Source organism: Scyliorhinus torazame, chromosome 7 (assembly GCF_047496885.1).
Source record: "Scyliorhinus torazame isolate Kashiwa2021f chromosome 7, sScyTor2.1, whole genome shotgun sequence".
NCBI lineage: Eukaryota > Metazoa > Chordata > Chondrichthyes > Carcharhiniformes > Scyliorhinidae > Scyliorhinus > Scyliorhinus torazame.
This window is the reverse complement of record NC_092713.1, coordinates 322,648,840-322,672,699: the sequence shown is the minus strand read 5'-3', so window position 1 is coordinate 322,672,699 and position 23,860 is coordinate 322,648,840. Positions and strand designations below refer to the sequence as shown.

The following is a 23,860-nucleotide window of genomic DNA, read 5'->3' as shown; positions in this document are numbered from 1 at the left end:
TGTCAGAGTGTGTCAGACAGTACCTTCCAACTGTATCAGACTGTATCAGACTGTACCTTCCTACTGTATTAGACTGTATCAGAATATGCCTTCCTACTGTATCAGACTGTGTAAGACTGTACCTTCCTACTGTATCAGACTGTACCTTCCTACTGTATCAGACTGTATCAGACTATACCTTGCTACTGTATCAGACTGTACATTTCTACTGTATTAGACTGTATCAGACTATACCTTCCTAATGTATCAGATTGTATCGGACTGTGCCAGACTGTATCAGACTGTACCTTCTTACTGTATCAGACTGTACATTCCTACTGTATCAGAGTGTATCGGGCTGTACCATCCCACTGTATCAGATTGAATCAAATTGTACCTTCCAACTGTATCAGACTGTATCAGAATGTACCTTCCTACTGTATCAGACTGTATCAGACTGGACCTTCCTACGGTATCACACTGTACCTTTCGACTGTATCAGACTGTATCAGAAAGTATCAGACTGTACTTTCCTACTGTATCAGACTGTATCAAACTGTACCTTTCTATTGTATCAGACTGTATCATAGTGTATCAAGCTGTACCTTCCTATTGTATCAGACTGTGTCAGACTGTACCTTCCTACTGTATTAGACTGTGTCAGACTATATCAGACTGTTCCTTCATACTGTATCAGACTGTATTAGACTGTATCAGATTGTACCTTCCTACAATATCAGACTGTACCTTCCTACTGTATCAGACTGGATCAAACTGTACTTTCCCACTATCAGATGGTACCTTCCTACTGTATCAGACTGGATCAGACTTTACCTTCCAACTGTATCAGACTGTGTCAGACTGTACCTTCCTACTGTATCAGACTGTGTCAGACAGTGCCTTCCTACGGTATCAGACTGTATCAGACTATACCTTCCTACTGTATTAGACTGTATAAGAATATATCTTCCAACGGTATCAGACTGTATCAGACTATACCTTCCTATTGTATCAGAGTGTGTCAGACTGTACTTTCCAACGGTATCAGACTGTATCAAACTGTACCTTCCTACGGTATCAGGCTGTACCTTCCTATTGTATCAGACTGTATCAGACTGTACCGTTTTAATGTATCAGACGGTATCAGAATGTATCAGACTGTATCAGCCTGTATCTTCCTACTGTATCAGACTGTATCAAACTGTACCTTCCTACTGTATCAGGCTGTACCTTCCTACTGTATCAGAGTGTGTCAGACAGTACCTTCCAACTGTATCAGACTGTATCAGACTGTACCTTCCTATTGTATCAGGCTGTATTAGACTCTATAAGACTATACCTTACTACTGTATCAGACTGTACCATCCTACTGTATCAGAGTGTGTCAGGCAGAACCTTCCAACTGTTTCAGACTGTATCAGACTGTACCTTCATATTGTATCAGGCTGTATCAGACTGTACCTTGCTACTGTATCAGACTGTATCAAAATGTACCAGGCTGTACGTTCCTACTGTATCAGGCTGTACCTTCCTACTGTATTAGACTCTATAATACTATGCCTTCCTACTGTATCAGACTGTACCCTCCTACTGTATCAGAGTATGTCAGACAGTACCTTCCAACTGTATCAGACTGTATCAGACTGTATCAGACTGTACCTTCCTACTGTATAAGACAGTATCAGACTATGCATTCATACTGTATCAGACTGTGTAAGACTTTACCTTCCTACTGTATCAGGCTGTACCCTCCTACTGTATCAGAGTGTGTCAGACAGTACCTTCCAACTGTATCAGACTGTATCAGACTGTACCTTCCTACTGTATAAGACAGTATCAGACTATGCCTTCATACTGTATCAGACTGTGTAAGACTGTACCTTCCTACTGTATCAGACTGTATCAGACTGTACATTTCTACTGTATCAGACTGTATTAGACTGTATCAGACTGTATCAGATTGTATCAGACTGTGCCAGACTGTATAAGACTGTATCAGACTGTACCTTCCTACTGTATCAGACTGTATCAGATTGTACCTTTCTATTGTATCATACTGTATCAGACTGTATCAGGCTGTACCTTCCTATTGTATCAGACTGTGTCAGACTGTACCTTCCTACTGTATCAGACTGTGTCAGGCTATATCAGACTGTATCAGACTGTATCAGACTGTACCTTCCTACTGTATCAGGCTGTACCTTCGTATTGTATCAGACTGTATCGGACTGTACCTTTCTACTGTATCAGACGGTATCAGAATGTATCAGTCTGTATGAGAATGTACCTTCCTACTATATCAGACTGTATTAGACTGTATCAGATTGTACCTTCCTACTATATCAGACTGTACCTTCCTTCTGTATAAGACTGTATCAGACTGTACTTTACTACTGTATCAGACTATCAGACTGTACCTTACCACTGTATCAGACTGGATCAAACTGTACTTTCCCACTGTATCAGATGGTACCTTCCCACTGTATCAGACTGTATCAAACAATACCTTCCAACTGTATCAGACTGTGACAGACTGTACCTTCCTACTTCTATCAGACTGTGTCAGACTATACCTTCCTACTGTATCAGGCTGTACCTTCCTACTGTATGAGACTGTATAAGACTATACCTTCTTACTGTATCAGACTGTACCTTCCTACTGTATCAGACTGCATCAGGCTGTATCAGACTGTACCTTCCTACTATATCAGTCGGTGTCAGACAGTAGCAGACTTTACCTTCCAACTGTACCTTCCTACTGTATCAGACTGTGTCAGATTGTACCTTCCCACTATATCAGACTGTACCTTCCTACTTTATCAGACTGTATCAGACTGTACCTTCTTACTGTAACAGACTGTACATTTCTCCTGTATCAAACTGTATCAGACAATACCTTCCTGCTGTATCAAACTGTATCAGACTGTACATTCCTACTGTATTAGACTGAATCAGACTGTACCTCCCTACTGTATCAGACTGTACATTTCTACTGTATCAGACTGTATTATACTGTGTCAGACTATACCTTCCTACTGTATCAGACTGTATCAGATTGTATCGGACTGTGCCAGACTGTATCAGACTGTATCAGACTGTACCTTCTTACTGTAACAGACTGTACATTTCTCCTGTATTAGACTGTATCAGACAATACCTTCCTACTGTATCAGATTGTATCAGACTGTACGTTTCTACTGTATCAGACTGTACATTTCTACTGTATCAGATGGTATCAGACTGTACCTACCTGCTGTATCAAACTGTATCAGACTGTACCTTCCTACTGTATCAGACTGAATCTGACTGTACCTTCCTACTGTATCAGACTGTATCAGACTGTACCTTCCTGCTGTATCAAACTGTATCAGACTGTACATTCCTACTGTATCAGACTGAATCAGACTGTACCTCCCTACTGTATCAGACTGTACATTTCTACTGTATCAGACTGTATTAGACTGTGTCAGACCATACCTTCCTACTCTATCAGACTGTATCAGATTGTATCGAACGGTGCCAGACTGTATCAGACTGTACCTTCTTACTGTAACAGGCTGTACATTTCTCCTGTATCAGACTGTATCAGACAATACCTTCCTGCTGTATCAAACTGTATCAGACTGTACATTCCTACTGTATCAGACTGTATTAGACTGTGTCAGACTATACCTTCCTACTGTATCAGACTGTATCAGATTGTATCGGACTGTGCCAGACTGTATCAGACTGTACCTTCTTACTGTAACAGACTGTACATTTCTCCTGTATCAGACTGTATCAGACAATACCTTCCTACTGTATCAGATTGTATCAGACTGTACGTTTCTACTGTATCAGACTGTACGTTTTTACTGTATCAGACTGTATCAGACAATACCTTCCTACTGTATCAGGCTGTATCAGACTATACCTTCCTACTGTATCAGACTGTATCAGACTTTACCTTCCTGCCGTATCAAACTGTTTCAGACTGTATCTTCCTACTGTATCAGACTGTATCAGACTGTACCTTCCTATTGTATCAGACAATACCTTCCTTCTGTATCAGATTGTATCAGATGTGCCAGACTGTATCCGACTGTACCTTCTTACTGTATCAGATTCTATCAGATTGTAACGTCTTACTGTATCAGACTGTATCAGATTGCATCAGACTGTACCTTCCTGCTGTATCAAACTGTATCAGACTGTACCTTCCTACTGTATCAGACTGAATCAGACTGTACCTTCCTACTGTATCAGACTGTGTTAGACTGTACCTTCCTGCTGCATCAAACTGTATCAGACTGTACCTCCCTACTGTATCAGACTGTACATTTCTACTGTATCAGACTGCTTTAGACTGTATCAGACTATACCTTCCTACTGTATCAGACTGTATCAGATTGTATCGGACTGTGACAAACTGTATCAGACTGTACCTTCTTACTGTATCAGACTGTACCTTCTGACTGTATCAGACTGTATCAGGCTGTACCATCCCACTGTATCAGATTGAATCAGATTGTACCTTCCTACTGCATCAGACTGTATCAGACTGTACCCTCCTACTGTATCAGACTGTATCAGACTGTACCTTCCTGCTGTATCAAACTGTATCAGATTGTACCTTCCTACTGTATCAGACTGAATCAGACTGTACATTCCTACTGTATCAGACTGTATTAGACTGTACCTTCCTGCTGCATCAAACTGTATCAGACTGTACATTCCTACTTTATCAGACTGTACATTTCTACTGTATCAGACTGCATTAGACTGTATCAGACTATACCTTCCTTCTGTATCAGACTATATCAGATTGTATCGGACTGTGCCAGACTGTATCAGACAGTACCTTCTTACTGTATCAGACTGTATCAGACTGCACCTTCCTACTGTATCAGACTGTATCAGGCTGTACCATCCCACTGTATCAGATTGAATCAGATTGTACCTTCCTACTGTATCAGACTGTATCAGACTGTACCCTCCTACTGTATCAGACTGCATCAGGCTGTATCAGACTGTACCTTCCTACTATATCAGTCGGTGTCAGACAGTATCAGACTTTACCTTCCAACTATACCTTCCTACTGTATCAGACTGTATCAGATTGTACCTTCCTACTATATCAGACTGTACCTTCCTACTTTATCAGACTGTATCAGACTGTACCTTCCTACTGTATCAGACTGTATCAGACTGCACGTTTCTACTGTATCAGACTGTATCAGACCGTATCAGACAATACCTTCCTACTGTATCAGATTGTATCAGATGTGCCAGACTGTATCAGACTGTATCAGACAGTACCTTCTTACTGTATCAGACTGTATCAGATTGTAACGTCTTACTGTATCAGACTGTATCAGACTGTACCATCCTGCTGTATCAAACTGCATCAGACTGTACCTTCCTACTGCATCAGACTGAATCAGACTGTACCTTCCTACTGTATCAGACTGTATCAGACTGTACCTTCCTGCTGTATCAAACTGTATCAGACTGTACATTCCTACTGTATCAGACTGAATCAGACTGTACCTCCCTACTAACAAAGAACAAAGAACAAAGAAATGTACAGCACAGGAACAGGCCCTTCGGCCCTCCAAGCCCGTGCCGACCATACTGCCCGACTAAACTACAATCTTCTACACTTCCTGGGTCCGTATCCTTCTATTCCCATCCTATTCATATATTTGTCAAGATGCCCCTTAAATGTCCCTATCGTCCCTGCCTCCACTACCTCCTCCGGTAGTGAGTTCCATGCACCCACTACCCTCTGCGTAAAAAACTTGCCTCGTACATCTACTCTAAACTTTGCCCCTCTCACCTTAAACCTATGCCCCCTAGTAATTGACCCCTCTACCCTGGGGAAAAGCCTCTGACTATCCACTCTGTCTATGCCCCTCATAATTTTGTATACCTCTATCAGGTCGCCCCTCAACCTCCTTCGTTCCAGTGAGAACAAACCGAGTTTATTCAATCGCTCCTCATAGCTTATGCCCTCCATACCAGGCAACATTCTGGTAAATCTCTTCTGCACCCTCTCTAAAGCCTCCACATCCTTCTGGTAGTGTGGCGACCAGAATTGAACACTATACTCCAAGTGTGGCCTAACTAAGGTTCTATACAGCTGCAACATGACTTGCCAATTCTTATACTCAATGCCCCGGCCAATGAAGGCAAGCATGCCGTATGCCTTCTTGACTACCTTCTCCACCTGTGTAGCCCCTTTCAGTGATCTGTGGACCTGTACTCCTAGATCTCTTTGACTTTCAATACTCTTGAGGGTTCTACCATTCACTGTATATTCCCTACCTGCATTAGCCCTTCCAAAATGCATTACCTCACATTTGTCCAGGTTAAACTCCATCTGCCATCTCTCCGCCCAAGTCTCCAGACAATCTAAATCCTGCTGTATCCTCAGACAGTCCTCATCGCTATCCGCAATTCCACCAACCTTTGTGTCGTCTGCAAACTTACTAATCAGACCAGTTACATTTTCCTCCAAATCATTTATATATACTACAAAGAGCAAAGGTCCCAGCACTGATCCCTGTGGAACACCACTGGTCACAGCCCTCCAATTAGAAAAGCATCCCTCCATTGCTACCCTCTGCCTTCTATGGCCTAGCCAGTTCTGTATCCACCTTGCCAGTTCACCCCTGATCCCGTGTGACTTCACCTTTTGTACTAGTCTACCATGAGGGACCTTGTCAAAGGCCTTACTGAAGTCCATATAGACAACATCTACTGCCCTACCTGCATCAATCATCTTAGTGACCTCCTCGAAAAACTCGATCAAGTTAGTGAGACACGACCTCCCCTTCACAAAACCGTGCTGCCTCTCACTAATACGTCCATTTGCTTCCAAATGGGAGTAGATCCTGTCTCGAAGAATTCTCTCCAGTAATTTCCCTACCACTGAAGTAAGGCTCACCGGCCTGTAGTTCCCGGGATTATCCCTGCCACCCTTCTTAAACAGAGGAACAACATTGGCTATTCTCCAGTCCTCCGGGACATCCCCTGAAGACAGCGAGGATCCAAAGATTTCTGTCAAGGCCTCAGCAATTTCCTCTCCAGCCTCCTTCAGTATTCTGGGGTAGATCCCATCAGGCCCTGGGGACTTATCTACCTTAATATTTTTTAAGACACCCAACACCTCGTCTTTTTGGATCACAATGTGACCCAGGCTATCTACACCCCCTTCTCCAGACTCAACATCTACCAATTCCTTCTCTTTGGTGAATACTGATGCAAAGTATTCATTTAGTACCTCGCCCATTTCCTCTGGCTCCACACATAGATTCCCTTGCCTATCCTTCAGTGGGCCAACCCTTTCCCTGGCTACCCTCTTGCTTTTTATGTAAGTGTAAAAAGCCTTGGGATTTTCCTTAACCCTATTTGCCAATGACTTTTCATGACCCCTTCTAGCCCTCCTGACTCCCTGCTTAAGTTCCTTCCTACTTTCCTTATATGCCACACAGGCTTCGTCTGTTCCCAGCCTTTTAGCCCTGACAAATGCCTCCTTTTTCTTTTTGACGAGGCCTACAATATCATTCGTCATCCAAGGTTCCCGAAAATTGCCGTATTTGTCTTTCTTCCTCACAGGAACATGCCTGTCCTGTATTCCTATCAACTGACACTTGAAAGCCTCCCACATGTCAGATGTTGATTTGCCCTCAAACATCCGCCCCCAATCTATGCTCTTCAGTTCCCGCCTAATATTGTTATAATTAGCCTTCCCCCAATTTAGCACATTCATCCTCGGACCACTCTTATCCTTGTCCACCAGTACTTTAAAACTTACTGAATTGTGGTCACTGTTACCGAAATGCTCCCCTACTGAAACATCTACCACCTGGCCGGGCTCATTCCCCAATACCAGGTCCAGTACCGCCTCTTCCCTAGTTGGACTGTTTACATATTGTTTTAAGAAGCCCTCCTGGATGCTCCTTACAAACTCTGCCCCGTCTAAGCCCCTGGCACTAAGTGAGTCCCAGTCAATATTGGGGAAGTTGAAGTCTCCCATCACCACAACCCTGTTGTTTTTACTCTTTTCCAAAATCTGTCTACCTATCTGCTCCTCTATCTCCCGCTGGCTGTTGGGAGGCCTGTAGTATACCCCCAACATTGTGACTGCACCCTTCTTATTCCTGATCTCTACCCATATAGCCTCACTGCCCTCTGAGGTGTCCTCTCGCTGTATAGCTGTGATACTCTCCTGAACAAGTAGCGCAACTCCGCCTCCCCTTTTACATCCCCCTCTATCCCGCCTGAAACATCTAAATCCTGGAACGTTTAGCTGCCAATCCTGCCCTTCCCTCAACCAGGTCTCTGTAATGGCAACAACATCATAGTTCCAAGTCCTAATCCAAGCTCTAAGTTCATCTGCCTTACCCGTAATGCTCCTTGCATTAAAACATATGCACTTCAGGCCACCAGACCCGCTGTGTTCAGCAACTTCTCCCCGTCTGCTCTGCCTCAGAGCCACACTGTCCATATTCCCTAGTTCTCCCTCAACGCTCTCACCTTCTGACCTATTGCTCCCGTGCCCACCCCCCTGCCATACTAGTTTAAACCCTCCCGTGTGACACTAGCAAATCTCGCGGCCAGGATATTTATGCCTCTCCGGTTTAGATGCAACCCGTCCATCTTATACAGGTCACACCTGCCCCGGAAGAGCTCCCAGTGGTCCAGATAACCGAAACCCTCCCTCCTACACCAGCTGTTTAGCCACGTGTTTGTCTGCTCTATCTTCCTATTTCTAGCCTCACTGGCACGTGGCACAGGGAGTAATCCCGAGATTACAACCCTCGAGGTCCTGTCTTTTAACTTTCTGCCTAGCTCCCTGAACTCCTGCTGCAGGACCTCATGCCTCTTCCTGCCTATGTCGTTAGTACCAATATGTACAACGACCTCTACCTGTTTGCCCTCCCCCTTCAGGATTCCCTCTACCCGTTCGGAGACATCCTGGACCCTGGCACCAGGGAGGCAACATACCATCCTGGAGTCTCTTTCACGTCCACAGAAGCGCCTATCTGTTCCCCTGACTATAGAGTCCCCTATAACTATTACTCTTCTGCGCTTTGACCCTCCCTTCTGAACATCAGAGCCAGCCGTGGTGCCACTGCTCTGGCTGCTGCTGTTTTCCGTATCAGACTGCATCAGACTGTACATTTCTACTGTATCGGACTGTATTAGACTGTATCAGACTATACCTTCCTACTGTATCAGACTGTATCAGATTGTATCGGACTGTGCCAGACTGTATCAGACTGTACCTTCTAAGTGTATCAGACTGTACCTTCCTACTGTATCAGACTGTATCAGACTGTACCTTCCTATTGTATCAGGCTGTATCAGACTGTACCTTCCTACTGTATCAGACTGTATCAGAATGTATCAGACTGTATCTGACTGTACCTTCCTACTGTATCAGACTTTATGAGACTATGCCTTCCTACTGTATCAGACTGTGTAAGGCTGTACCTTCCTACTGTAGCAGACTCTGTCAGACTGTACCTTCCTACCGTATCAGACTGCATTAGACTGTTTCAGATTGTACCTTCCTACTAAATCAGACTGTACCTTCCTACTGTATCAGACTGTATCAGACTGTACCTTCCTATTGTATCAGGCTGTATCAGACTGTACCTTCCTATTGTGTCAGACTGGATCAGAATGTATCAGACTGTATCTGACTGTACCTTCCTACTGTATCAGACTGTATGAGACTATGCCTTCCTACTGTATCAGACTGTGTAAGACTGTACCTTCCTACTGTATCAGACTGCACCTTTCTACTGTATCAGACGGTATCAAAATGTATCAGAAAGTATCAGACTGTACCTTCGTACTGTATCAGACTGTATCAAGCTGTACCTTTCTATTGTATCAGACTGTATCAGGCTGTGCCGTCCTATTGTATCAGACTGTATCAGACTGTGTCAGACTGTACCTTCCTACTGTATTAGACTGAGTCAGACTGTACCTTCCTACTGTATTAGACTGAGTCAGACTTACACCCATTGGTGTAAGGTAAGTGCCATATTATATTATATTATTATATTATTAGCATTGTGCAGGTCAAGGATCGGTGGTGGAGGAGCAGTCTCTGTCAGCGAGAGAACCTGAGAACATCTCAGACACTCAGAAGGCAAGTAAGTGATTTTTACTTTTATACCTTTTATCAAATTGTGTGGGTCGGGGGGAAATTGAAGCGACATCACAGAAAAGCTGTGACCTGAGTGGCTGGTTGGGATTCTAACCTAAATTTCAAAAAAATTTGAGTATTTGGGAACTAATTAAACATAATAACTTAATTATAATTTAGAGGATATCTAAGCCAGAGATCGGAGAGTATTATAGTTAGCTATCGCATTTCTATTAGAAATCTAGTGCTAGGAAACAGATAGTTGACAGTAACTTTGCAATTTAAAAAAAAAAATATTTAAAAAAAAAAAGAGACAAATTTTAATTAATTGACGCAATTTCAGTTAGAGGGGTGCTGTGCTCTGACTGTGAGATGTGGCAGGTCCGGGAGGCTTCCAGCGTCCCGGGTGGCTTCATCTGCAGAAAGTGCACCCAACTAGAGCTCCTCACAGACCGCATGGTTCGGTTGGAGCAGCAATTGGATGCACTTAGGAGCATGCAGGTGGCGGAAAGCGTCATAGATCGCAGTTATGTAAATGTGGTCACACCCAAGGTGCAGGCAGAGAAATGGGTGACCACCAGAAAGGGCAGGCAGTCAGTGCAGGAATCCCCTGTGGTTGTCCCCCTCTCGAACAGATATACCCCTTTGGATACTGTCGGGGGGGATAGCCTATCAGGGGAAAACAGCAGCAGCCAGAGCAGTGGCACCACGGCTGGCTCTGATGTTCAGAAGGGAGGGTCAAAGCGCAGAAGAGTAATAGTAATAGGGGCTCTATAGTCAGGGGCACAGATAGGCGCTTCTGTGGACGTGAAAGAGACTCCAGGATGGTATGTTGCCTCCCTGGTGCCAGGGTCCAGGATGTCTCCGAACGGGTAGAGGGAATCCTGAAGGGGGAGGGCAAACAGGCAGAGGTCGTTGTACATATTGGTACTAACGACATAGGCAGGAAGGGGCATGAGGTCCTGCAGCAGGAGGTCAGGGAGTTAGGCAGAAAGTTAAAAGACAGGACCTCGAGGGTTGTAATCTCGGGATTACTCCCTGTGCCACGTGCCAGTGAGGCTAGAAATAGGAAGATAGAGCAGACAAACACGTGGCTAAACAGCTGGTGTAGGAGGGAGGGTTTCCGTTTTCTGGACCACTGGGAGCTCTTCCGGGGCAGGTGTGACCTGTATAAGATGGACGGGTTGCATCTAAACCGGAGAGGCATAAATATCCTGGCCGCGAGGTTTGCTAGTGTCACACGGGAGGGTTTAAACTAGTATGGCAGGGGGGTGGGTACGGGAGCAATAGGTCAGAAGGTGAGAGCATTGAGGGAGAACTAGGGAATAGGAACAGTGTGGCTCTGAGGCAGAGCAGACGGGGAAAAGTTGCTGAACACAGCGGGTCTGGTGGCCTGAAGTGCATATGTTTTAATGCAAGGAGCATTACGGGTAAGGCAGATGAACTTAGAGCTTGGATTACTACTTGGAACTATGATGTTATTGCCATTACAGAGACCTGGTTGAGGGAAGGGCAGGATTGGCAGCTAAGCGTTCCAGGATTTAGATGTTTCAGGCGGGATAGAGGGGGATGTAAAAGGGGAGGCGGAGTTGCGCTACTTGTTCGGGAGAATATCACAGCTATACTGCAAGAGGACACCTCAGAGGGCAGTGAGGCTATATGGGTAGAGATCAGGAATAAGAAGGGTGCAGTCACAATGTTGGGGGTATACTACAGGCCTCCCAACAGCCAGCGGGAGATAGAGGAGCAGATAGGTAGACAGATTTTGGAAAAGAGTAAAAACAACAGGGTTGTGGTGATGGGAGACTTCAACTTCCCCAATATTGACTGGGACTCACTTAGTGCCAGGGGCTTAGACGGGGCGGAGTTTGTAAGGAGCATCCAGGAGGGCTTCTTAAAACAATATGTAAACAGTCCAACTAGGGAAGGGGCAGTACTGGACCTGGTATTGGGGAATGAGCCCGGCCAGGTGGTAGATGTTTCAGTAGGGGAGCATTTCGGTAACAGTGACCACAATTCAGTAAGTTTTAAAGTACTGGTGGACAAGGATAAGAGTGGTCCGAGGATGAATGTGCTAAATTGGGGGAAGGCTAATTATGACAATATTAGGCGGGAACTGAAGAACATAGATTGGGGGCGGATGTTTGAGGGCAAATCAACATCTGACATGTGGGAGGCTTTCAAGTGTCAGTTGAAAGGAATACAGGACAGGCATGTTCCTGTGAGGAAGAAAGATAAATACGGCAATTTTCGGGAACCTTGGATGACGAGTGATATTGTAGGCCTCGTCAAAAAGAAAATTTGTCAGGAGGCATTTGTCAGGGCTAAAAGGCTGGGAACAGACGAAGCCTGTGTGGCATATAAGGAAAGTAGGAAGGAACTTAAGTAAGGAGTCAGGAGGGCTAGAAGGGGTCATGAAAAGTCATTGGCAAATAGGGTTAAGGAAAATCCCAAGGCTTTTTACACTTACATAAAAAGCAAGAGGGTAGCCAGGGAAAGGGTTGGCCCACTGAAGGATAGGCAAGGGAATCTATGTGTGGAGCCAGAGGAAATGGGCGAGGTACTAAATGAATACTTTGCATCAGTATTCACCAAAGAGAAGGAATTGGTAGATGTTGAGTCTGGAGAAGGGGGTGTAGATAGCCTGGGTCACATTGTGATCCAAAAAGACGAGGTGTTGGGTGTCTTAAAAAATATTAAGGTAGATAAGTCCCCAGGGCCTGATGGGATCTACCCCAGAATACTGAAGGAGGCTGGAGAGGAAATTGCTGAGGCCTTGACAGAAATCTTTGGATCCTCGCTGTCTTCAGGGGATGTCCCGGAGGACTGGAGAATAGCCAATGTTGTTCCTCTGTTTAAGAAGGGTAGCAAGGATAATCCCGGGAACTACAGGCCGGTGAGCCTTACTTCAGTGGTAGGGAAATTACTGGAGAGAATTCTTCGAGACAGGATCTACTCCCATTTGGAAGCAAATGGACGTATTAGTGAGAGGCAGCACGGTTTTGTGAAGGGGAGGTCGTGTCTCACTAACTTGATAGAGTTTTTCGAGGAGGTCACTAAGATGATTGATGCAGGTAGGGCAGTAGATGTTGTCTATATGGACTTCAGTAAGGCCCCTCATGGTAGACTAGTACAAAAGGTGAAGTCACACGGGATCAGGGGTGAACTGGCAAGGTGGATACAGAACTGGCTAGGCCATAGAAGGCAGAGGGTAGCAATGGAGGGATGCTTTTCTAATTGGAGGGCTGTGACCAGTGGTGTTCCACAGGGATCAGTGCTGGGACCTTTGCTCTTTGTAGTATATATAAATGATTTGGAGGAAAATGTAACTGGTCTGATTAGTAAGTTTGCAGACGACACAAAGGTTGGTGGAATTGCGGATAGCGATGAGGACTGTCTGAGGATACAGCAGGATTTAGATTGTCTGGAGACTTGGGCGGAGAGATGGCAGATGGAGTTTAATCCGGACAAATGTGAGGTAATGCATTTTGGAAGGGCTAATGCAGGTAGGGAATATACAGTGAATGGTAGAACCCTCAAGAGTATTGAAAGTCAAAGAGATCTAGGAGTACAGGTCCACAGGTCATTGAAAGGGGCAACACAGGTGGAGAAGGTAGTCAAGAAGGCATACGGCATGCTTGCCTTCATTGGCCGGGGCATTGAGTATAAGAATTGGCAAGTCATGTTGCAGCTGTATAGAACCTTAGTTAGGCCACACTTGGAGTATAGTGTTCAATTCTGGTCGCCACACTACCGGAAGGATGTGGAGGCTTTAGAGAGGGTGCAGAAGAGATTTACCAGAATGTTGCCTGGTATGGAGGGCATAAGCTATGAGGAGCGATTGAATAAACTCGGTTTGTTCTCTCTGGAACGAAGGAGGTTGAGGGGCGACCTGATAGAGGTATACAAAATTATGAGGGGCATAGACAGAGTGGATAGTCAGAGGCTTTTCCCCAGGGTAGAGGGGTCAATTACTAGGGGGCATAGGTTTAAGGTGAGAGGGGCAAGGTTTAGAGTAGATGTACGAGGCAAGTTTTTTACGCAGAGGGTAGTGGGTGCCTGGAACTCGCTACCGGAGGAGGTAGTGGAAGCAGGGATGATAGGGACATTTAAGGGGCATCTTGACAAATATATGAATAGGATGGAAATAGAAGGATACGGACCCAGGAAGTGTAGAAGATTGTAGTTTAGTCGGGCAGTATGGTCGGCACGGGCTTGGAGGGCCGAAGGGCCTGTTCCTGTGCTGTACATTTCTTTGTTCTTTGTTCTTTGTTCTTTGTATCAGACTGTACCTTCTAACTGTATCAGACTGTATCAGACTGTAACAGACTGTATCAGACTGTACCTTCCTACTTTATCAGACTGTGCCAGACTGTACCTTCCTCCTTTATTAGACTGAGTCAGACTGTATCAGACTGTACATTACCACTGTATCAGACTGGATCAAACTGTACTTTCACACTGTATCAGACGGTACCTTCCTACTGTATCAGACTGTGTCAGACTATACCTTCCAACAGTATCAGACTGTGTCAGACTATACCTTCCTACTGTATTAGACTATATAAGACTATACCTTCCTACTGTATCAGACTGTACCTTCCTACTGTATCAGAGTATGTCAAGACTGTACCTTCCAACTGTATCAGGCTGTATCAGACTGTACCTTCCTACGGTATCAGGCTGCACCTTCCTATTGTATCAGACTGTATCAGACTGTACCTTTCTAATGTATCAGACGGTATCAGAATGTATCAGACTGTATCGGACTGTATCTTCCTACTGTATCAGACTGTACCTTTCTATTGTATCAGACTGTATCAGACTGTATCAGACTGTACCAGGCTGTACCTTCCTACTGTATCAGGCTGTACCTTCCTACTGTAGTAGACACTATAAGAATATACCTTCCTATTGTATCAGACTGTACCATCCTACTGTATCAGAGTGTGTCAGACAGTACCTTCCAACTTTATCAGACTGTATCAGACTGTATCAGACTGTACCTTCCTATTGTATCAGGCTGTATCAGACTGTACCTTGCTACTCTATCAGACTGTAACAGACTGTACCTTTCTACTGTATCAGACTGTATCAAAATGTATCAGACTGTATCAGACTGTACCTTCCTACTGTATTAGACTGTATCAGACTATGCCTTCCTACTGTATCAGACTGTGTAAACTGTACCTTCCTACTGTGTCAGACTGTACCATCCTACTGTATCAGACTGTATCAGACTATACCTTGCTACTGTATCAGACTGTATCAGACTGTACATTTCTACTGTATCAGACTGTATTAGACTGTATCAGACTATACCTTCCTAATAGATCAGACTGTATCAGATTGTATCGGACTGCGCCAGACTGTATCAGACTGTATCAGACTATACCTTCCAACTGTATCAGACTGTATCAGACTGTACCTTCCTATTGTATCAGGCTGTATCAGACTGTACCTTCTAACTGTATCAGACTGTATCTGAATGTATCAGACTGTATCTGACTGTACCTTCCTACTGTATCTGACTGTATGAGACTATGCCTTCCTACTGTATCAGACTGTGTAAGATTGTACCTTCCTACTGTAACAGACTCTGTCAGACTGTACCTTCCTACTGTATCAGACTGTATCAGACTATACCTTGCTACTGTATCAGACTGTACCAAAATGTATCAGACTGTATCAGACTATATCTTCCTACTGTATTAGACTGTATCAGACTATGCCTTCCTACTATATCAGACTGTGTAAGACTGTACCTTCCTACTGTGTCAGACTGTACCTTCCTACTGTATCAGACTGTATCAGACTATACCTTGCTACTGTATCAGACTGTATCAGACTGTACATTTCTACTGTATCAGACTGTATTAGACTGTATCAGACTATACCTTCCTAATGTATCAGACTGTATCGGACTGCGCCAGACTGTATCAGACTGTACCTTCCAACTGTATCAGACTGTATCAGACTGTACCTTCTTATTGTATCAGGCTTTATCAGGCTGTACCTTCCTACTGTATCAGACTGTATCAGAATGTGTCAGACTGTATCTGACTGTACCTTCCTACTGTATCAGACTGTATGAGACTATGCCTTCCTACTGTATCAGAATGTGTCAGACTGTACCTTCCTACTGTATCAGACTCTGTCAGACTGTACCTTCCTACTGTATCAGACTGTATCAGACTATACCTTGCTACTGTATCAGACTGTATCAGGATGTACCTTCCTACTGTATTAGACTGCATCAGACTATAACTTCCTACTGTATCAGACTGTATCAGAATATACCTTCCCACTGTATCAGAGTGTGTCAGACTGTAGCTTTCAACTGTATCAGACTGTATCAGACTGTACCTTCCTATGGTATCAGGCTGTACCTTTCTATTCTATCAGACTGTATCAGACTGTACCTTTCTAATGTATCAGACGGTATCATAATGTATCAGACTGTACCTTTCTATTGTATCAGACTGTATCAGACTGTACCAGGCTGCACCTTCCTACTGTATCAGGCTGTACCTTCCTACTGTATTAGACTCTATAAGATTATACCTTCCTACTGTATCAGACTGTACCCTCGTATTGTGTCAGAGTGTGTCAGACAGTACCTTCCAACTGTATCAGACTGTATCAGACTGTACCTTCCTACTGTATTAGACTGTATCAGAATATGCCTTCCTACTGTATCAGACTGTGTAAGACTGTACCTTCCTACTGTATCAGACTGTACCTTCCTACTGTATCAGACTGTATCAGACTATACCTTGCTACTGTATCAGACTGTACATTTCTACTGTATTAGACTGTATCAGACTATACCTTCCTAATGTATCAGATTGTATCGGACTGTGCCAGACTGTATCAGACTGTACCTTCTTACTGTATCAGACTGTACATTCCTACTGTATCAGAGTGTATCGGGCTGTACCATCCCACTGTATCAGATTGAATCAAATTGTACCTTCCTACTGTATCAGACTGTATCAGAATGTACCTTCCTACTGTATCAGACTGTATCAGACTGGACCTTCCTACGGTATCACACTGTACCTTTCGACTGTATCAGACTGTATCAGAAAGTATCAGACTGTACTTTCCTACTGTATCAGACTGTATCAAACTGTACCTTTCTATTGTATCAGACTGTATCATAGTGTATCAAGCTGTACCTTCCTATTGTATCAGACTGTGTCAGACTGTACCTTCCTACTGTATTAGACTGTGTCAGACTATATCAGACTGTTCCTTCATACTGTATCAGACTGTATTAGACTGTATCAGATTGTACCTTCCTACAATATCAGACTGTACCTTCCTACTGTATCAGACTGGATCAAACTGTACTTTCCCACTATCAGATGGTACCTTCCTACTGTATCAGACTGGATCAGACTTTACCTTCCAACTGTATCAGACTGTGTCAGACTGTACCTTCCTACTGTATCAGACTGTGTCAGACAGTGCCTTCCTACGGTATCAGACTGTATCAGACTATACCTTCCTACTGTATTAGACTGTATAAGAATATATCTTCCAACGGTATCAGACTGTATCAGACTATACCTTCCTATTGTATCAGAGTGTGTCAGACTGTACTTTCCAACGGTATCAGACTGTATCAAACTGTACCTTCCTACGGTATCAGGCTGTACCTTCCTATTGTATCAGACTGTATCAGACTGTACCGTTTTAATGTATCAGACGGTATCAGAATGTATCAGACTGTATCAGCCTGTATCTTCCTACTGTATCAGACTGTATCAAACTGTACCTTCCTACTGTATCAGGCTGTACCTTCCTACTGTATCAGAGTGTGTCAGACAGTACCTTCCAACTGTATCAGACTGTATCAGACTGTACCTTCCTATTGTATCAGGCTGTATTAGACTCTATAAGACTATACCTTACTACTGTATCAGACTGTACCATCCTACTGTATCAGAGTGTGTCAGGCAGAACCTTCCAACTGTTTCAGACTGTATCAGACTGTACCTTCATATTGTATCAGGCTGTATCAGACTGTACCTTGCTACTGTATCAGACTGTATCAAAATGTACCAGGCTGTACGTTCCTACTGTATCAGGCTGTACCTTCCTACTGTATTAGACTCTATAATACTATGCCTTCCTACTGTATCAGACTGTACCCTCCTACTGTATCAGAGTATGTCAGACAGTACCTTCCAACTGTATCAGACTGTATCAGACTGTATCAGACTGTACCTTCCTACTGTATAAGACAGTATCAGACTATGCATTCATACTGTATCAGACTGTGTAAGACTTTACCTTCCTACTGTATCAGGCTGTACCCTCCTACTGTATCAGAGTGTGTCAGACAGTACCTTCCAACTGTATCAGACTGTATCAGACTGTACCTTCCTACTGTATAAGACAGTATCAGACTATGCCTTCATACTGTATCAGACTGTGTAAGACTGTACCTTCCTACTGTATCAGACTGTATCAGACTGTACATTTCTACTGTATCAGACTGTATTAGACTGTATCAGACTGTATCAGATTGTATCGGACTGTGCCAGACTGTATAAGACTGTATCAGACTGTACCTTCCTACTGTATCAGACTGTATCAGATTGTACCTTTCTATTGTATCATACTGTATCAGACTGTATCAGGCTGTACCTTCCTATTGTATCAGACTGTGTCAGACTGTACCTTCCTACTGTATCAGACTGTGTCAGGCTATATCAGACTGTATCAGACTGTATCAGACTGTACCTTCCTACTGTATCAGGCTGTACCTTCGTATTGTATCAGACTGTATCGGACTGTACCTTTCTACTGTATCAGACGGTATCAGAATGTATCAGTCTGTATGAGAATGTACCTTCCTACTATATCAGACTGTATTAGACTGTATCAGATTGTACCTTCCTACTATATCAGACTGTACCTTCCTTCTGTATAAGACTGTATCAGACTGTACTTTACTACTGTATCAGACTATCAGACTGTACCTTACCACTGTATCAGACTGGATCAAACTGTACTTTCCCACTGTATCAGATGGTACCTTCCCACTGTATCAGACTGTATCAAACAATACCTTCCAACTGTATCAGACTGTGACAGACTGTACCTTCCTACTTCTATCAGACTGTGTCAGACTATACCTTCCTACTGTATCAGGCTGTACCTTCCTACTGTATGAGACTGTATAAGACTATACCTTCTTTCTGTATCAGACTGTACCTTCCAACTGTGTCAGACTGTATCAGACTGTATCACACTGCACCTTCCTATTGTATCAGACTGTATGAGACTGTATCTTTCTACTGTATCAGACTGTACATTCTTACTGTATTAGACTGTATCAGACTATTCCTTCCTTCTCTATCAGACTGTGTAAGACTGTACCTTCCTACTGTATCAGACTGTGTCAGACTGTACCTTCCTACTGTATCAGACTGTATCAGACTCTACCTGGCTAAAGTATCAGACTGTATCAGGCTGTACCTTCCTACTGTATTAGACTGTATCAGACTATACCTTCCTGCTCTATCAGACTGTATCAGACTATACACTGTATCAGAGTGTGTCAGACTGTACCTTGCAACTGTATCAGACTGTACCTTCCTACTGCATCAGACTGTATCAGACTGTATCAGACTGAATCAGACTGTACCTTCCTATTGTATCCGACTGTACATTCCTACTGTATCATACTGTACCTTTCTACTGTATCAGACTGTATCTGAATGTATCATAATGTCTCAGAAAGTATCAGACTGTACCTTCCTACTGTATTAGACGGTATCACACTGTACCTTTCTATTGTATCAGATTGTATCAGACTGTATCAGCCTGTACCTTCCCATTGTATCAGACTGTACCAGACTGTGTCAGACTGTACCTCCCTACTGTATTAGACTGTGTCAGACTGTATCAGACTGTATCAGATTGTACCTTCCCACTGTATCAGACTGGATCAAACTGTACTTTCCCACTGTATCAGACGGCACCTTCCTACTTTATCAGACTGTATCAGACGATACCTTCCAACAGTATCAGACTGTGTCAGACTGTACCTTCCTACTGTATCAGACTGTGTTAGACTGTACCTTCCTACGCTATCAGACTGTATCAGACTGTACCTTCCTACTGTATCAGAGAGTGTCAGACTGTACCTTCCAACTGTATCGGACTGTATCAGACTGTCTCAGATGTACCTTCCTATTGTATCAGGCTGTATCTGACTGTACCTTCCTACTGTATGAGACTGTATCAGACTATGCCTTCCTACTGTATCAGACTGTGTAAGACTGTACCTTCCTACTGTATCAGACTCTTTCAGACTGTACCTTCCTTTTGTATCAGACTGTATCAGGATGCACCTTCCTACTGTATTAGACTGCATCAGACTATAGTTTCCCACTGTATCAGAGTGTGTCAGACTGTAGCTTTCAACTGTATATGACTGTATCAGACTGTATCAGACTGTACCTTCCTACTGTATCAGGCTGTACCTTCTTATTGTATCAGACTGTACCTTCCTACTATATCAGACTGTAACAGAATGTATCAGACTGTATCTGACTGTACCTTCCTACTGTATCAGGCGGTATCAGAATGTATCAGACTGTATCAGACTGTACCTTCCAACACTATCAGACTGTGTCAGACTGTATCAGACTGTATCAGACTGTAACTTCCTACTGTATCAGACTGTATAAGACTGTACCTTTACTCACTGCACCAAAGAGGAACCTGCATAGAAAGATAGAAAATCGAAGCAGGAGGAGGCCATTCGGCCCTTCTTGAAATTGCACAAAATTTTGGCCTCCGTTCCATCTCCACTTTGTGCTGGTTTAGTGATGCTGTACCTGTCGATGTGATGCTGTGATCAGTGGTGAGGGACAAGCTCCTACAAACCGGGCTCAGGGCGCGAAACAAAGCAAGGGGACAAAGGGGAGTGTGGTCACAGGGGGAGAGATGGACAGAGGGAGAGAAGGAGACAGAGGGGGAGAGGGGGTCAGAGGGGGAGAGGGGGTCAGAGGGGGAAAGGGGAACAGAGGGAGCAGAAGGGAGAGAAGGAGAGGTGGACAGAGAGGGCAAGAGGGAGAAGGGGGCACCGGGGGACACAGGGGGCAGAGAGGGACAGAGGGGGGAGAGGTGGGGAGGGAGAGAGAGGGGGAGATGGGAAGAGAGGGACAGAGGGGGAGAGAGGGAGAGGAGGACAGGGGGGGGGAAGTGGGGAGAGGGACAGAGGGGGAGAGGGGGACAGAAGGGGCGAGGGAGCAGAGAAGGAGAGGGGGACAGAGGGGGCAGAGGAGGAGAGGGGGACAGAGTGGGGGAGAGGGAAAGAGAGCGGGAGAGGGGGATAGGGGAAGAGAGGGACAGAGGGGGAGAGAGGGAGAGGGGGAGAGGGTGACAGGGGAAGAGAGGGACAGGGGGGGGAGAGGGTGAGAGAGGGGGATAGGGGGACATAGTGGGGAGAGAAGGGGAGAGAGGGGGCAGAGGGGGAGAGGGGGACAGAGTGGGGGAGAGAGGGAGAGGGGGTAGGGGAAGAGAGGGACAGAGGAGGAAAGAGGGGGACAGAGTGGGGTAGAGGGAGAGAGAGGGAGAGGGGCACCTCACTCTCTTGCCCACTCTGCTTCCAGAGTGAGATTGGGACTGGGTGAGTGGGCTGTGGGGCTGTGCCTGGGGGCAGGAAGGTAACAATCTCAGCACCAACAGGAATGGTCCCATCCACATTGGGGAAATCTGTCTGAAGCCCACGACAGCTGAAGGGCAGTGATTGGTGGGAGTGAAGAGGGATCAACCCGACTGAACCAATCCGGTTCATCTGTGTTAGAAACTAAAGAAAACTTCCAGCAAATCAGCAAGAACCGAGTTTGATAACTATCCAATAACAGATCCTGGAATCGGGTCAGGATCACTCAGACTGAACTGGGATAAAGGGAAGAGTTTGGGAAATTATCCCCAATCCCTCTTCCTGCTCCCTTCTCCCAAACTATAAATCTCACAGACTTCCAGCAAAGTCAGGACATTCCCTACCATCCAGATCGCGCTTTCCCTCTGTAACTCCGGCAGCCGGCAATGGGATCTTCCTCTGTCACTCCGGCAGCCGGCAATGGGATCTTCCTCTGTAATTCCGGCAGCCGGCAATGGGATCTTCCTCTGTAATTCCGGGACAGAGTTTGTGCGGCTCCGGGAGGGGAGTCTGGGATCAGCAGTGAGGGGAGGAGGAGGAGGGTAGAGGGAGGAGGGGGGAGTGGACGCCTCACTTTGCAGAGCTCAGCAAAGCCTCCCCTCCAGCTCCAGGAACAGTCTTCTTCTCCCTATATTCACTGGAAAGAATGAATATTTAAAGATGTAAAAGCTGAAATGTCCGCGCAGCCTCCAGGTCTCTCCCGGGATAAATTCCTGGATTGAAATCAGCTCCGGACTGAGACAGAAACCAAGCAGCAGAGACTCCGCCTCCGGGGAGCTGCTGAGTCCAGTCCCTTCCTGCCCTCTGCTGGGTACAAAACATCCCAAAGCACAATCCCAAAAGAGGCCAGATCCTTCCCAAATTCATCCCTCAAATCAGCAACACTGACACCATAAGACCATAAGACACAGGACTGATGCTCTCAGCCTCTCGGTTCAGACTCAGCTCCAGGCTCAATTGCCTTTCTTCTCAGTTTGCATCTATTCTGTCTCCTGGAGATCGCGAACTGGATTCGATTTAATAATAATTTAATAATCACTTATTGTCACAAGTCGGCTTCAATGAAGTTACTGTGAAAAGCCCCTAGTCGCCACATTCCGGCGCCTGTTCGGGGAGGCTGATACGGGAATTGAACACGCGCTGCTGGCCTTGTTCTGCATTACAAGCCAGCAGTTTAGCCCACTGTGCTAAACCAGCCCAATTTGCTGAACCCAATGTGCTAAATCCAATTTAAATTGGATTTTGGAGCAAGCACTGAAATGGATTCAGGGTTCCCCCTGTCCATTCTGCACCCTGCCTCTCTAACTTTAAAGATGGGGTAAAAAAAAACCAAATCTGTTCTTGTCCACCGGCAGACAGAAGAGGAGAGGGTGGGCACCAACTCCATCAGCCTGGACCAGGACAAGGTTGTCCTGGTCAGCACTGTGGTTAGCACTGTTGCCTCACAGTGCCAGGGACATGGGTGGCACAGTGGCTAGCACTGCTGCCTCACAGTGCCAGTGACCCGGGTGGCACAGTGGTTAGCACTGCTGCCTCACAGTGCCAGTGACCTGGGTGGCACAGTGTTTAGCACTGCTGCCTCACAGTGCCAGTGACCTGGGTGGCACAATGGCTAGCACTGCTGCCTCACAGTGCCAGTGACCCGGTGGCACAATGGTTAGCACTGCTGCCTCACCGTGCCAGGGACTTGGGTGGCACAGTGGTTAGCACTGCTGCCTCACCGTGCCAGTGACCCGGGTGGCACAGTGGTTAGCACTGCTGCCTCACCGTGCCAGGGACTTGGGTGGAACAGTGGTTAGCATTACTGCCTCATAGCACCAGTGACCTGGGTGGCACAGTGGTTAGCACTGCTGCCTCACCGTGCCAGTGACCAGGGTGGCACAGTGGTTAGCACTGCTGCCCCACCATGCCAGGGACCTGGGTGGCACAGTGGTTAGCACTGCTGCCTCACCGTGCCAGTGACCAGGGTGGCACAGTGGTCAGCACTGCTGCCTCACCGTGCCAGTGACCAGGGTGGCACAGTGGTTAGCACTGCTGCCCCACCGTGC

General features: G+C 45.3%; 1 protein-coding gene across 4 annotated transcripts in view; it reads right to left on the bottom strand.

Annotated features, from left to right (window-relative positions):
- The window catches only part of arap3 (ArfGAP with RhoGAP domain, ankyrin repeat and PH domain 3), an 806,627-nt gene extending 784,110 nt beyond the window's left edge, over positions 1-22,517 (bottom strand). For all 4 annotated transcript variants that reach the window (XM_072512821.1, XM_072512820.1, XM_072512825.1 and 1 more), the window contains exon 1: positions 22,157-22,517. The gene's annotated coding sequence lies outside the window, so the exon portion shown is untranslated. The remainder of the gene's footprint in view (positions 1-22,156) is intronic.
- Positions 22,518-23,860: the final 1,343 nt, after the last annotated feature.